This window comes from Protopterus annectens, chromosome 2.part1, assembly GCF_019279795.1.
Source record: "Protopterus annectens isolate FY-2018-M chromosome 2.part1, PAN1.0, whole genome shotgun sequence".
Taxonomy (NCBI): domain Eukaryota; kingdom Metazoa; phylum Chordata; order Ceratodontiformes; family Protopteridae; genus Protopterus; species Protopterus annectens.
The window spans coordinates 256,202,997-256,220,611 of record NC_056729.1 but is presented as its reverse complement, the minus strand read 5'-3'; positions in this window follow the sequence as shown (position 1 = coordinate 256,220,611).

Below are 17,615 nucleotides of genomic sequence, written 5' to 3'. Positions count from 1 at the left end.
ATGTGTAAGGTAATGCCAACAAACATGCATAAATAAGAAGCGAATTAGATGGTTTACAAGGAAATGATTAATGTTGTCTGACTTTGGGTGCCTAAAGGATTTTATGCAAAGCATCACAGTAAGACAAACACAAATACAGACTAAGTGGTGATATAAAAAAGAAAGTACAGAGTGACATTTGACATGCAAACAATGTATAGAATGTATTGATTAAATAATTAGTGGTGGAAGAGATCCTCACTATGAGAATTTGACATTAAAGAAATGCAATTAGTGAGCACTGCATAAGTACAGGAGCAAAGAAAGAAATGCAAATTACACTGGGTGATAATGACCATACAGAGAAATGGCATTTGTGCAATATATAATTATAAATGCAATGATTTCTCTCATGCAAACCATGTAACCAGAGTTAACTGAAGATAATATTTAAATGAGCTTTGGTGAAAATGACTTGCACTGTACAACTTTAGCAAATATACCTTTTAACTGTGTTGCCAGTAGAGGATAGAGGAATTAGTTAAGTAATGACTAGGTGTGCTGATGGCATGGGGGATTTTGACATTACCGTTGAACAGTGGGCATCTAATACTGAAGGCATAAAGCTTCACTGTGGCATCGGTAAGAAAAAGAGGCACCTTAAGCAGTGTCAAACCTGCTTAATGGCATTTACACCAACTTTTATGGACTGTTAATCAGAGTTCTGGGACCACTAAGCTCCACATCTGAAATAATCTAAATAGCTGCAAAACTAATTGGATTTAAAACCTTAATTGCGGAACTATATAAATCCAAAGACAATGAACCAACAAGTGTGTGAGTATATCTGACTATGTAGCAGAACTTTGCAGATTAACAGAGCAGTGTCAGCTTGTAGCACATCTCTCAGTTTCTTAAAGTAAGAATCCCGGGCAATGCCAAAATAAACAATGGTGGTGGTGGTGGTGGGGTTAAATTCCCAAAATCAGGAACAGATTTTTAAATATTGTTCTTATAAAAGTTATAAAGTCGCTAGAATAACATGTTTTGCATTGGTATGCATTTGATGAATAATACGCAGTCTGAAACTCAAATTTCTGTTGTTATTTAGTGAGTTCAGTTTTCAATGATTTGCTTTGGAAAAATACTAGTTTTATGAAGACCAGGCCAGAAATATGAGGAAAAAATCTGGACATTCAGCAAACATTTTTAAGGTTGAATGGGGCTTGGAGAAAGACTAGATAAAGCACTGTTTATAATAAGAGCATATGGAAAACTATTAGCGAAGGACTGAAAACTAGACTCAACAAACCTGACAGATTCATAGGACTCTCCTAATACTCAGTAGCTAACAGGTTACTGTAAGGTGAACTGTGTCTGGCTTTTCCAGACTTATTTGACCTCCCATTTCTTCACAAAACCAGTGGGTCTACAAAAACGTGCATGCACAAATCTACACCAATGAATAAACAAGACTTGTTGGAGAGCTAAGTCTCTAACTCAACATAATCCTAGCCTATGCAGTAAGTTACCACTATATGTCAAACAAAGTACTAAACTGGTTATCTTTATGGCTAGTTTTGATGATAGACACTAATTTACAAAAGGGTTATTATGTACTGCCCTGCTTAATTTGAGATGTGAGTGCTATTATCTGGTTGAAAAGCATGACAAGAACTTTCTTGTCTGCTTTAAGGTGTATATGGCTAAGCATCTTATGGTCCCCATGATCACTTGCCTAATATGTTTCTGTGTTCCTAAGATAATGTAAGAAACATTGCAGTGTCCTTAGTGCCAGCTTTGAAAGATACTTCTGAGTTGCAAGATGTGATCAAATGTCACTAGTAAGCATTCATGCTCAAAAAAACACATACACACACACACACACACACACACACACACACACACACACACGCAAAAACAGAGTCACATGCATGCAATCATGCATACACACACACACACAGACGCACTCATGCATACACAAAGACATGCAAAGAAAGAGTCACATGCATGCACTTATGGACACACACACACAGACACACACACACACACACACACACACACACACACACACACACACACACACACACACACACACACACATCAGTATTGACACAGCAACATGGGGACAAGCAATGTCCCATAGCTTACTATTCATCACAGCTGGACCCAGTGGCGCGATCTCTGCCCTACTGTGTACAAGCAGTAGTCACAGCTGCAATGGCAGTGCAGGCTTCAGCCTCAGTAGTATTGTTCCAACCTCTCACATTGAGAGTGCCTCATGCAGTTGCGATTATTTTACTGCTAGAAAAAGTAGCATATCTTTCTACCGCTAGACATCTTTCCTGTATGACTATACTGTTGAGCCAACCTCATATGACAATTGAGCGATGCACAACTTTGAATCCGTCTACCTTGCTCCCAACCCCTGAAGATGGCACACCGCACAGCTGCCTACAGGAGATTGAGCAAAAGACACTACCTAGAAAAGATCTCATGGATGTTCCCTTGGATGATGCCGAGGTGACATATTATGTGGACGGCTCATGTAAAAGGGGTCCCACAGGGCAGAATCTAGTAGGATATGCAGTAGTTTCTGATACTGAAATTTTAGAAGCGAAATCCTTACCACACAATTTATCTGCACAAGCAGCAGAATTGATTGCCTTGACACGGGCATGTACCTTAGCAAAGGGTAAATGTGTGAATATTTTTACTGATAGCCAGTACGCTTTTTCTACTGTACATGATTTTGCGCAACAGTGGAAAAATAGAGGAATGATAACATCTACTGGAAAACCTATTAATCATGCACAGTTTATTTTGGATTTGTTAGAATCTATTCAGTTACCTCAGAAAGTAGCTATTTGTAAATGCGTAGCTCATACCAAGCAACAAGATAGGATTTCAAAAGGCAATGCGAGAGCTGACACAGCTGCAAAACAGGCAGCTTCAGCTTCAGAAGTATTTCTTTTGAGAGAGGAATTACAACCCTCTGAGATTTTAGATTTAGAAATGTTAAAAACAATGCAGACACTTACTACAAATGTAGAAAAACAGAGATGGATAAAATGAGGAGCAATTCTTGAGAAAGGGCTGTACATCTCCAAAGAAGGAAAACCGATATTGCCATCTAACTTGTTTAGATATGCAGCTTTGTTGAGCCATGGGCAATGCCATGTCTCAACATGGGGGATGGTACAGTTAGTAAATCGAGTGTTTACAACATATGGGTTTACAAACTACACTAAACAATTTTGTGCGGCATGTCATGTTTGTAATAAACATCATGCACAAGGGGCATTGAAGCCTAAGCAAGGGAGTTTCCCTACACCACCATACCCGTTCCATACTATTTGTATGGATTTCATAGAACTAAACAAATGCGAAAATAAAAAGTATTGTCTTGTCATTATAGATATGTTTTCCAAATGGGTGGAAGCTTTTCCAACTAAAAATCCAGATGCAGCTACCATTGCGAAAGTTCTCGTTAAAGAAATTATTCCTAGATTTGGCATACCGGAAAAGATCTATAGTGACAATGGCACACACTTTGTAAATCAAACTATACAACAGCTGAGTTGATATTTCGGAATTTCCTTGAAGAACCATTGTGCGTACCACCCACAGTCTGCAGGATTAGTAGAGAGGCACAATGGGATTTTGAAAAATAAGCTTAGGAAATTGATGAGTGAAATACAAAAGAACTGGGTGCACTGCCTTCCTCTGGCACAGTTGAGCATGAGAACTGTTCCAAATGCAAAAGGGTTAACTCCTTTTGAAATACTATTTGGGAGGGCATATTATATACCTCAGTGGAAACCTCTCATGCCTGCAGACCAGGAGGCTGACGGTTCACTAACAGAATATATGAGACAACTTTTAAGTAATAAACAACTTTTGCAGTTAAATTCTGTTTCAGATAAAGAACAAGCTAGACCATCGGAAGCAGCAGTAGTCCCAGGCATGTGGGTCTGGGTGAAAGTCATCAAGAAAAAGAATTGGACGACACCGAAGTGGGAAGGGCCGTACCAAGTGTTACTGTCGACACCCACTGCAGTCAAGATTGCAGAGCGAGCATCCACTGTAAACTGGTTAAGAACTTTGAACTGGACAGAACCCTTGTTACACAACAAGAACAAAATGACCAGATATAGAGAAAACAGGAATGTAGAACATTTCCAGAAGTATTGCATGATTATTCTGTTAACCATACTGGTAACAATGATTTTTTTGCTGTGGCCTTTTCTTTTCCCAGCCATACGGGCTGAACTGAATAAACGTGAATCACTCTTTAACACTTATCAAGCAATTAAATATGTGTATGATGAAACTTTTAATGTTTCGAATTGCTGGATTTGCACAGCTATACCAACAGCATACGGGGGATTACTAATGACTGCTGTCCCCCTAGGGGTCAATGAGACCTGGGAAAATTTGATTTTTGATACTACAACTGTAAAATCACAAGACAAAATAGCATTATACCTGCCTGTTACACAAAAGGGAATTGTGTGTTTTTACAAAAATGATACTGTTTGGGTAGGTTGGAGTAATTGCAATGTGACTGTTCCTTACAAATGTTATACCAAAGCTAATAATGCAGGTTATATCTGTGATGCAAACTATGACTCATACCTAGAGTCAATACATAGAACTGTTGATGAGATACAATGTAATCCTGTTCTTTTTAAACAACTATCTATTATTGATAAGAAAATGTTTCATGCAGGGCAAGTGTATATTAATACTAAAGTAGAGAATTGTTATTTTGTTTGTGGGAAAAAGGCATGCAAATGGTTACCTGAGAACTGGTCCGGCAGTTGTTTTTTGGGTTACCTGGTTCCAGCCATATGACACACTGCAGTCGTGCCTCAGGGAAGAATTTGAAATGTCAGAGAGGTCACCAAGAAAACCGAAAATCCAATCAGAAGGCCTGAAAATCCAATGGGATGAATCGAAGCAGGCTGGAGAAACCATAATTCCGTGAAGAACAAAGATAAACTGACACATATGGACTTGAGTGACACTATTATATCGTGGGCAGGTATAGCCCCTGCATATGGAGCAGTGAAATCGATTTGGGAGCTGAGAAAACTGTCCAAACTTCTTGAAGTAATGAGTAATTCAACTTTTTCTGCTCTCTAATTAATGACTGATGAACTGAATGCTACGAGAACTGTGATACTTCAAAACCGCATGGCTCTTGACTTCACCCTAGTGGCGAAAGGTGGTACGTGCACTTTAATAAAAGAGGAGTGCTGTTTGTATATTCTTGACAACCAGCATGAGCTAAACGACCATCTTGAGGTGATTCAGCAATGTGACCAAACCAGGCCCAAACCCACTGACGAACTTTTTCCAGAATTTGTTTGGGGGGTGGGGTAGCATCCTAATGAACATCCTGATTGCCATTTGTGTGGGATTACTCCTATTGGGAGTGTGTGTTTGCTGTGGTATTCCCTGCATGAAAAGATTAATCAAAGATTTCATAGACATGTCAGTTTCTGAAACTTTGTATCAAAGTACTGAAATTGAAGAATTGTTGAAGAATGAAACACTTTCATGAGTTTAAACTGAATGACTCTCTTAACTGCAAATCTTGAACAGAAGAGGTTAGGAGAAGAAGCAAACTGTTTATGCTTTTGAAAATAGAATAAAAAGTATTAACAGGGGGGAAATGTTAGAAAAATATGTATTAATATATGTGTTTAGTGCTTATTAGAAGCTAAAAGGGTTAACACATTTCATTCTATTTTATGTGCAGCTTAGTTTTTGTATGAAACTAAAAGATGCTTTTCTAAAATGACAATATGCTTTCTGAAAACTGCAAGATGCACCCTGACCTAGTATTTGCTAGCACAGCAAAATTCATGTTTATGCCTTTCAGAAATGTACTGAGAAACAGGTGATTATCTGCTAGGTCAGGAAATTAATGAATAGAACAATACTGTTTTCTATAATGTTACTGAACTTGAACAATTAGCTCTGTTCGTGTTATGAGAACATGCACAGCTGCAGAAGGACTAGATACAGTCAAACAATGATTGCTTGAAGAAATGAAGTATAATCTGTACTTGCTTTGTGCTCAAATTAGCCATAGTACCTTGAATGGTAACATTGCATAGTGAGAAGTTGTATCTGACCGTTGGTCATCAAGGCCACGTTGTTTCTCTTAGGAAGTTTTTTTCATAAACTTGATGTACCAGCAGAAAATCATGGACAAACAGCTGCTATGAAATAATATTGAAAGAACTTGTGATTTGTTATGTCAGCTTAGTAGGCAATGCCTTGTAAGAAATGTATAAAAATGGTTTCACTTCCTGATTTTAGTTAGACAAACTCTGTATTAGCATGTTTTTGTCTCCTTGCTGCAAGATTAAAGTGCCTTAACCTGAACCTGCCGTGTATTGATCTTTTTGAAGTTTATTTTTCCATTGACAGCCATCCCACTGTATTCCATACAGTGATAAGATGAAGTGCCCACCCCTTCCAATCTTTCTTGCTTTTTTAAAATTAGTGGCTCCCCACTTAGTTAACTAAACCTTAATTTACCCCCTCTTTCATAGCTAACTGCTTTCTGCGCACTACAACTCTTAGGATAGTAACTCATTTTTTCTATCTTACATTTAAAATCTGCAACTTCTTCTCCAAGATCACCAATTATTGGAGAACCCACATTCTGCCTCTCAGTAGTCATCTTGGAATTAGTGCTTCTGTTTTGCTCCTAGTGAGACAATGAGCACAGGGGCATTATTTCTTGGAGACTGCTGATCACCAGAAAGCCTAATAACTGTTTCATTGGTGCCAGCTTGGAATTTGTGCTTATATTTTACTTCTGGTGAGAGAAGGAGCAGAGTGCACTGATTCCTGATTGTGTCTGACTGGGCAGTGAGTGCTTGTGTTGGACCTTCCTGAATGGTCTAGTTACAGCTCAAGGCATCTACCAGGAAAAGGCTACAACAAGGATTTTTGCCAGGTAAAAAAATGTAACAATTCAACATTTAATGCATATTTGATGGTGGTTAATGCTAAATCAGGTGGAGGTGTTTTGAGAGGGATTTAAGATAGTTGACACCTGTGATTATTACATGTTCAGTGATAACACCAATACTACAGATTGTGTAACTGTGACAATAAAGACAACCTTGGAACATATAACAATTGTTGGAGTCTATAGACCACCAAATCAAGTGCTGATGACCCAGAAGAATTCATACATTTCTTGCATGAAACACAAGAGGGAAGAATAATAATTTCCAGGGGCTTAAATGTACCAAAAACAGACTGGAATAATACTGATTCAACAGCATTAGTAAGGAAATTATTCACAACATATGTTCAGGAGCAGCAATTGCTTCCGATTGTAAAAAAAAAAAAAAAAACGGGACATGCTAGACATTGTTTGTGTTCCTAAAGAAATTACTGTTATATCATGTCAAGTTTTACCACCATTGATGTGCAGTGGCCATAGAGTCATTTAGGTTAATTTGTTGCAAGATAATTCTACCAAACTGAAACCTAAACCAATGCACAGATTAATAACAAATTATATGGAAGCAAAACAGTCACTATGTGAAACTAACTGGAGGAATGCATTCAGTGGAAAAATTGCAGAAGGAATGTGAAAAGTTTTGAAAGAAAAATTATTTGAATGCAAAATATCAAAACAATGTTTAACATTGGGAACTAGGCAAACAATATCAGGAGGATATATTTCATTAAGAATGAGATACTTGATTAAGGTGAGAGACAAAAAATGGAAAAGAGGCCAAACTACAGCTTTGAAAACTGAAATAAACAAGCTGGACAAACAAATTAAGCATAGTGTGAGACAATATCAAGAAACTTTTGAAAAAAAATGCATAGAAATATATTGAGTATAATATGGAACCATTTTATACATACATAAGATGTTGAAGGAGTAAAGACATACAAATTGATAAACTGTGTGTAGATTCCAAAATGTATTCTCAGACACAACAGATTATAGATATATTTGCAAAATCTTATGCAAAACAGTTTGGCTACACAAAGGAGGTGATAAGTTGTCCAAGTGGCATCCAGGTAACAAATCAAATTAAACTGAAAAAGAACTATGCAAACGGGATTCAAACAAAGCACAGGGAGGAGACATAAATAATAATGACCTGAGAACATTTCAACAAGTACTTACAGTATCATCATAGCTATTATTTACCTTCTGTATAGTATGTTAGCAATTGTTCTGGAGCTTTTCTCCCCAGGCCTCTGCTCAAAATGAACAGCTCTGTCCAGTTGAACCTCCCCAATAAACAAATATAAAATAAAATAAAAAAAAAAATAATACTAGGTTGTATAAATATGAACAGATTCCTCAAGACTGGAGATATGCTCTTATTAAACCTGTCTTTAAGGCAAAGGGGAGTGGGACAAACTAGTCATACAGACCATTAAGTGTACTTTCATGTTGTTGAAAAATAATTTAAGAAAGTAATATTGGATAAGTTATTATCAGAGTTTGAAAGGGTGGAACCTGAAACCTTAAATCAGCATGTATATGTTGAAAATAGATCTATTACCACCTATACCATGATGCTCTATAACAATATAATAAATATGAATGAAAACTTGTGCTGTGATGTAATTTATATAAATTTAACTTCAGCATTTGACAGGGATTAATAAATTAGAACAGCTAGGATGTACTCTTGATAAGATGGATAGATGCATGGTTTAGAAATACGACATAGCAAGTATCTTACAGCAATTGGACAGGTAAATTTCTTGGTTACAGTCAGGGTGCCCACAGGGCTCTGTCTGAGGCTTGTACTTGTTTAGGTTGTATCTTTCACATCTATCATTTTCATCTGAGGTGTTCTACAGTCTGTGATGCAGATGACCTGAAATGGGATAAACTGATTACATGTGTTACAGCTAGGGCATGTCTGCAAAAGAACTTGACTAAATTAACCATTTGGACACATGAGAACAATATGCTAATAAAGGAGAACAATATGCTGATAAATACATCAAAAACTAAGCATATCAGATTTGGTAGGCATAAATTGAAAGGTACAGCACACAGTGATTAAAACTGTAGACTCATTTAAGGACCTGGGTATATGGGTAGATTCACCTATGAGTTTTTCTAATCATATCAGCCAATTGGTTAATGATAGTTATAGAACTATAGGTTGTATAAAAAAGATTTATAAAGTCTAGGAAATTAGAAATGATGAAGCCATTCTTTGTTATTAGACCCAAACCTGACTATTGAATAACAATATGAAAATCATATAAGAAGACAAGTAAACTGGAAAGGGTATAAGTATATACCAAGGGCATCCATGGATGTAAACATTTTAGTTATTATTAAGTTATTCTGAAATGCTAAATATCAGAATTTATACAGTGTCTCACATACATGTTTAAGAGAAGACCTTATTCAGGTATATAGGGCATTTGGAGATAACTACCTCTGGGAATATTTGAGGTTATTAAAAAGTAGTAGAAAACCATCAGACAACCTATGTAGAAGATTCTTTAGGACTGAGAATTGCACTAATTGGTTCTCTGAGAGAGCAGCTGATGCATCAAATAGACAACCAAATTACATTAAAGCAAGGACTAGTTTGGATATTTTTAAGAACTTCCTGGACACTTATTATGGGAACAGTTATGAGAAAGATTGTTTGGTATATTGGCAGGCTAGAAGGGCATTAATGCCCGTGCTTGAAATATTTGTATGTATGTATGTACAACAAGCCTACAGACCCTTACATCATCTGGGACAAGACTATTGATCACCAAAGAAACTGTGGCCTGCTTCTCATCCTGGGAGTGTTGCTACTGTTTTGCCTCTGGTGAGAGAAGAAGCAAAGGAGCTTTGTATCTGGTGATACCAACACTAGTAGTAGCTATGCAGCAGTCATTCAGGCAGATCCCCTCTTTTCATTTTTCTTGTCAAAGCTAATTCTTTCTTTTCAGCAAGCACTGGTTGATTTGCTGCTGCTGTCTAACCTAACTTCAGAATGTTTCACTAAATATTTATTTATTTATTGGCATTTGTTGACCGGGAAAATCTACTGGGTCAGAGACACATTTTTAGTGGAGGCCCAGGGAGAAAAGCTCCACAATGAGTAAAATAACAATATCAGATTACAGTAGATAGGTAGTTATACAATTTTAGAAGGAAAGAGTTTATATACAAAAATATAGACAACAATTATCACATCATAGAAAACTTTTTTTTACAAATACTGTAGCACTTTCTATTTTAATATAGAGGCGAAGGTAAAGACATTTTGTACGGAAAAAAATTATATTTAATTCAATTTAAGAACATCACATGAAAAACTGAGATATCCACTCACTCACTATCTCTCTCCATATATATATATATATATATATATATATATATATATATATATATATATATATATATATATATTTCTTTTTTTTCACCAGGGAATGAGTTAGGGAGAAATAGTAAGTGGATTAGTTGTTAGTGATTGGTTGGTTCAACCAACTTCATTCCTAAGTCATCAGGGTCTACTTATCAGTTTCTCTTCAAGTGTTTGGCACTGACTTGTATAGACGCTAGATGGGTCTAGGACTATTCACTGAAAGCACATTTCACTGAAACACATTTGACTGTGCACAATTCACTGAAAGCTCAATTCATTGAAACACATTTCACTGAAAGTTATATATGGCCTTTTCCCCACTGTAGTGCAACCCTGGAGTTAGAATATATAGTAAGGGGGGTGCGGGGGGCACCACCCCTACATTAAATATGTAGGGAGTGGTTATATTTTGAACTATACACATGGATACTTGCAATTTCAATAAATTACTCTTTTCTAAACTTAATATATATATATATATATATATCCAAACTATGTTGGGGCTACAGCCACCCCCAATGTGGGGGGTGGTGCCCCCCCTTACTATATATTCTAACTCCAGGGTCGCACTACAGTGGGGAAAGGGCCACATATAACTTTCAGTGAAATGTGTTTCAATGAATTGAGTTTTCAGTGAATTGTGCTTTCAGTTATTTGTGCACAGTCATTTGACTTTCAGGGAAATGTGCTTTCAGTGAATAGTCCTAGACCCATGCTAGACACCCGGCAGTGTCCTGTATAGGTGCTAGACACCCTGAGCTGACATTTTTCCTGTAAAACACCCTTGAAATAGCACTAATACCTAGTTGCACACAAGTCAACTAGCTTGTAGTGACAAACACTGCCCCTAGAATTACAAACCAGATACTCCTGACATTACTTTATATTCTCACTCTAACTGTCTAATCAATAAAAAAGGGCCTGTTTCCATGGATTTGAACTTTCCCAATATCCTTGTCACCAGCTCAGTGGATATGGGCATCCTGAGGCAATGTATAAATTGCCTCATGTTTACTGACAACTAGTTATTTCTTAAATAAACTGATATAGTATGTGAGAGATCTCCACAACACAAAACCAGAATGGAAAATGTAGAAAACAGACCGTACAACCAAAACTGTATTCTAAACAAAACGTTCGACCAGCGAAACAGGAGTGAATGTCCAAAAAAAGTTTATTAAAAGATATCACAAGTGCTTTCACCCTAAGTCAATTGTAGGGCTTTTTCAATAAACTTTTTTTGGACATTCACTCCTGTTTTGCTGGTCGACCATTTTGTTTGGAATACAGTTTTGGTTATGTGAGAGATATGTTTATACAATGTCATTGGAGGCTAAGCTCTCATATAAAAAGAACACCTAATATCAACCAGGTTGTCAGTAGTACACACTCTGCACTGATCACCCACAGTTCAAGACAAACACATAGACCCACATATGCTGAGGCACTTAAATGTAACCTTCCTAAACCCCAAAGACCTCCTAGATGAAGTACTTATATCAAATACCCTCAGCAGCCCCAAACCCACTCTTTTAAGACAACACCCACATCAAAACATATAGCCACATCTCATGGAACCTTTAGTTCTAAACCCTAAGGCAAGCCACCACACAATCCAACAATCTAGTCATTGGAGACTCCATTGTGAGACACACTGATGTCCCTCTCACTAATATGGGGGAGTGCTGCACACCCCTAGTGTAATGTCTTCTCTGGTGAGGTCAGACTACAAAATGGCCTTCTTTGAAGTAAAAATAAAACTTGGAACCCCAGCTAACCTTGGAATATTCAGAAAGTACTCTAAGGTTACCTTTTTACTATAAAGTAGCAAGCTGGCAAATTTTGAGCCCCCATAAAACCTGAGACTACTGCTTCCTATGTGGAACTGTTCATGGAAACCTTATATAAGCATGTTAATAGTTACATACAGGCAGCTGTACCCACCAGGGAGAAGTACAGAACTAACTCAAAAAACAAGCCACCCTGGTGGAATCACAAAATCAATCAGATGTATAACAGGAGGAAGAAAATCATGGCAAAAATTAGGAGGTGCAGCACCCAGCAGAATAAAAGCACTCTCATCAAACTAAACAAACAACTTAGAGGACAAATAAAGTGTACCAAATCCAAATTTTAGGTAATTTTGGCCTCCCAGGCTAAGGACAACCATAAGTCATTATTTGCTATGTCTACAACCTCAAAGGCAATACACAATTGTATGCAGAACTCATTGTTAATAGAGCCACCTACACTGAGATAGAAGATATAGAAAAACTACTGGCCAACATATTTATCTCCAACTTTACCGCTGTCTCCCGTGAACCTTCCCTCAGGAAATACCATGAAATATAACTCCCCCCACTATCACTAGGGAACAGGTCCTTAATGGCCTCTCTAAGGCCAAGAACACTGCATCAATAGGCTCAGACAATATCACAGGATGCCTTCTAAATAGTATGAAACATGACCTATCAGGTCCTCTGGAATTGCTGTTTAACTGTAGCCCCCAAACAGGCTTCAGGCCTCACAAATGGAGAACAGCAACAGTAATCCCTCTGCACAAAGGTGGGCAATCTACAGTCCCTTGAAACTACAGACCCATAAGTCTCACTAGTCTCATATGCAAAGCCGTGGAAAGAATTCTTATGGAAATGATCAATTATGACTGCCCCTTTTCTAGAACAGGCTCCCCATCCATGTGAAACACATTTCCTCCCTAACCCAATTCAAGTGTAACTTGGACAACTGGAATGAGGAACAGGAATTTTTTTTCTGGTTTGGCACCTATGGCATTAACTGACACAGGCAGCCTGTAAATGGTTCATCTCCCAGGCTCCTGCTTGTATATGTTTCATCTCCCAATCCTTTATTTACACTTAACAAGAGTACCAGAACATGTTAGAGATTTGGGATGCAAGGTGGCTTAAAAAGACCCTTGTGTTCATTAGCCTAGTAAACACACATGAACCTATGAATTTACCCTCCAGCACCTTACTTATTCTGTTGTGTACTTGTTTCCTTTTGATTGGGTGTGAAGCCCCCTATGTTCCAGGTTACCACTTTCAGTCTGTGTTCACTTCCTTCTTTTCTGCTGGATTTTGTCATCCCTATCACAGCCTTTGAATGGCTATCCCCTCCTGGGATTTCCTGTTGAGCTGGACCTTCTGGGCTTTTGGCCTTCGTCTATGCTCCACACCCCCAACATAGAGTTAGACTTGTCACTCTCCGATCACTGTGATTTTAGCACCTCTGAACTTGGAACAAGTTTAAAGACCACAAAGCTGATGCCACGAAGTTTGAATAAGTCCAAAAACTGGTCTTTATTTGTGGAAAAACACCACACTGCTATCACGTATCACAAGCACTTTCGCTAGGATATTCCTAGCTTTTTCAAGTTGTTAAAACATTTTGAAACATCAGTTTAAATAGCTGCTTGCGTTAATTAACAAACAGTCATTGTGTAATTAAAATATTATTCAATCACCGATCATCTGCTTAGGTAGAAAAGACTACCCACCAAATGCAAAAAGAACTTTCCTTGACACTTCAAATACATTAAATTGCATTCTTTCATTCAATTAAAATAGCTTATTATTGCATGTGCTATCTCCTCATAGCTTGTAAAAATATACTAAATACATTTAAAAGATATTAAAAAACTTAATAAAAAATCATGTGGGTGTGTTATTGTTTACACTATCAAATCCTTGCCCAAGAACATGCTTGTAAGTAATGGTTAACATACACAGGTCCTAGCAGATGAAAAAGCAAGTAAATGTGGGTGATCCCCATATGTGTGCCAGTGGTTTTCACCTTTGAAGCCTGTGGTACACAGATGTTGTTAAATATAGACTGTGTTCATAATCTGGCCCTTCTTAACTTTAATATTGGTTTTATACTGATGGTATCATTTAGTCCGGGCCAGTTCCCTGCATTCAGTCTAAGTTGCCACACTAATTCCCTATATTCTAGGGTGGCTTCCCAATCTCCCCCTCTTAAATCACGATTTACTTGCTCTAGAATCATAAATTTAAAATTGTAGTTCGGACATGTAAGGGAATGCTTGTAAAGGGCATTAGTGTCCTTGTTTTTGGCTATCTCATAAAAATGCTCGTACATTCTCCTCTTAATTTCCCTTTCCGTCTTCCCTACATAAAAACTTTTGCAAAACATGCACACCACTAAATAAACCACACCTCTTGAATTACATGTAAAATACGTGGGGGAATCAATTCTTGTTTTTCTGGAAGGCAGATATATGCCTTTATCATCCAGAATTGCATGGCATTGGTGGCATGCTCCACATTTAAATGTGCCAGCTCTTTTTATTTTGTCATTCTCTTTTCTTTTCTTCCTTTCAAACATCTCTTTTAAGTTGACGCCCTTTTTTCTAATGAATCTTGGTTTGTTTGGAAGAACATTTTTAAATTCTTCATGTGCTATTAAAAGTGGCCAAAATTTGCTAATGGTTCTTTCTATTTCTTGTGCCTGGCTGCAATAAGTGTATATAAATTTAGGTCCCATGAATTCATTACTCTTTTCACTAGCTGGCTGATCCAGTGTGAGACCCTTACCTAATAAAGGAAAATACAAAGTCTCTCTTTTGCTGATTACTTCACTGTGCAATGTTTGAAATAAATCCAGGGGGTAGCCTCTCTCTAGGAACATTTGTTGCAGTACCAAAACCTCATGATTGAAGTCTTTCTCTGTGCTGCACATCCTAGATGCTCTAATCAGCTGTCCTTTAAGAATTCCTTTTTTCTGTGCGAAAGGGTGAGCGCTATGGAAGTGCAAGAGTGAGTTAGAAAATGAGGCCTTACGGTAAATCTTTGACTGGAAGGTTTTGTTGTTATAGTCTTTATACAAATTCACATCTAGATAGTGCAATTCATGCAGTTCTATTGTGTGAGTAAATTTTAAAAAACTTGTTGAATTATTAATGTGAATTAAGAATTCTGAGAGCGAATCATGTGTTCCTTTCCACAAGATACAAATGTCGTCCAAGAACCTTCTATAAAACAATAGGTGCTGGTCCCATGGGGATGTGAATACATTTTCACATTCCCATCTATGTAGTATGATATTAGCATAGATGGTGGCACAAGGTGCCCCCATGGCCACTCCCTTGAGCTGCTTGAACAATTCTCCGTTAAAAAATACAACATTGTTCTCCAATACTATGCCCATAAGTTCCACAATCAAGTTGGTTAAATTGGCACTTAGGTTTGTTTCTTTCATAAAAAATTCACTGAACCATTGCAGACCAATGTCGTGAGGTATACTTGGAAATAAATCTTTGATGTTGATAGTTACCATTAGTAACTCTGATTCAAAGTTGTTACAAGGAACCCTTTGTAAAAATTCCCAAGAATCCTTACACACATAACTCAACAAGTGAATAAATTTCTTTGCTACATGTTCGATGAATTTTGATAAAGGTTCTGTTATGCTGCCACTTCCTGCCACTATTGGTCTAAATGCCAAGGGATCAAGCCCTTTGTGCGTTTTAGTAATCCCAAATATTACAGGTGACCTTGGTTTTGGAACATGCAAAAAGTTAAACAGCTTCTCATTAATGACACCTTGCCATAAATAGTCATTCAAACAATACTTAATTTTAGACCAGTAAATATGTACCTCGTTTCTAGAAACCGCTGCATATTGACTATCATCTTGCAACATTTGGTGGAGGTGCTCATCATAGTTATTCTCATACATAAGCACAATATCCCCCTTTATCCAGTTTCATCACTCTTATGCTTTCCTTTTTTAGCATTTGAATGAAATCAAATTCAGTTTGCTTCAGATTTGTTTTGTCAGTTGGAGTGAGTTTTAAACTCCTAAGCTCAGAACATGTTAGAGATTTGGGATGCAAGGTGGCTTAAAAAGACTCTTGTGTTCATTAGCCTAGTAAACACACATGAACCTATGAATTTACCCTCCAGCACCTTACTTATTCTGTTGTGTACTTGTTTCCTTTTGATTGGGTGTGAAGCCCCCTATGTTCCAGGTTACCACTTTCAGTCTGTGTTCACTTCCTTCTTTTCTGCTGGATTTTGTCATCCCTATCACAGCCTTTGAATGGCTATCCCCTCCTGGGATTTCCTGTTGAGCTGGACCTTCTGGGCTTTTGGCCTTCGTCTATGCTCCACACCCCCAACATAGAGTTAGACTTGTCACTCTCCGATCACTGTGATTTTAGCACCTCTGAACTTGGAACATTCACCTATTCCTTTTCTCCCAGTTCTCCTTTCACCATGTCCTTCTTGCTTTAATGTCTGTGGTTGCTTCCTATCTTTTGTTTGTCCCTGTTTAGCCATCCCTTTCCCTTAATTCCTACTTGTTTCCTTTGCATTTGATTTACTTTTGCTACAGCTTTTCGCATTCCATTTCACTCTGTTCTAATTGCAATCAAATGTAAGACTGGTGTTTCCTTAATGATTTCTTTTTCTTCTCCCCTCCCCCTTTTTGTTTGAGTACTACAATGCTTTTGCCTGCTCCTTCAAAGAGAAAGATTGCTTTTATATAAAAATATGAAAATTACAGCAGATAGTATATCTTAAGAAAAACAATGTAAAGCAATTTACCTATTTACACTGTACCTTTCCTTAAAACCTTGGTCAGGATATTTCAACTTGTAAAACAGTTTGTTTTTATATGTGTGTGCAAACCGTTCCTGATGGAACACAATGCATTTAAAAATACTTCTTACCTTTGAATAGTGCCACATGCTCACAGACCCCATTAGACCTGTTTCAGTCTCATTTATCCCTGTTTATTCTGTCACATTTATGATTTTAGTCTCTCAGTCCTTTTGACATGCCCCCATGACCCAATGCCTGTATATCATGAAATTTACTGAATATATCAACTTATTTTTCCCATGTATTGTTTCTTGTTTTTCTCTGTCATCTCTTCTTCTATAACTAGGCAGTCATAGGATCATTGGAAGTTACTAGGGTATTGGCCCTGAATCCCTTACAAGACTAGTCAACGTTCTGATAAGTCCAATTCTTGGTGTCTTCCCTGACCTGGTCTAGCCTTTGAGCATCATGTGTAACAGGAGTGAGAAAATAATTCTGTGTTGTGCAACTTATAAACAAAGGTATGGCACCCAGCTTCACTTGCACCTGGTATTCTTTAGAGAAACCTCTGTGAATGTTGTGGCACTATACAATTTTCATTTCTGACATCCACCTTTGACCTGCCTAGCCTGGTCAGACCTTCCAGAATCTAGCAATGTGTGTT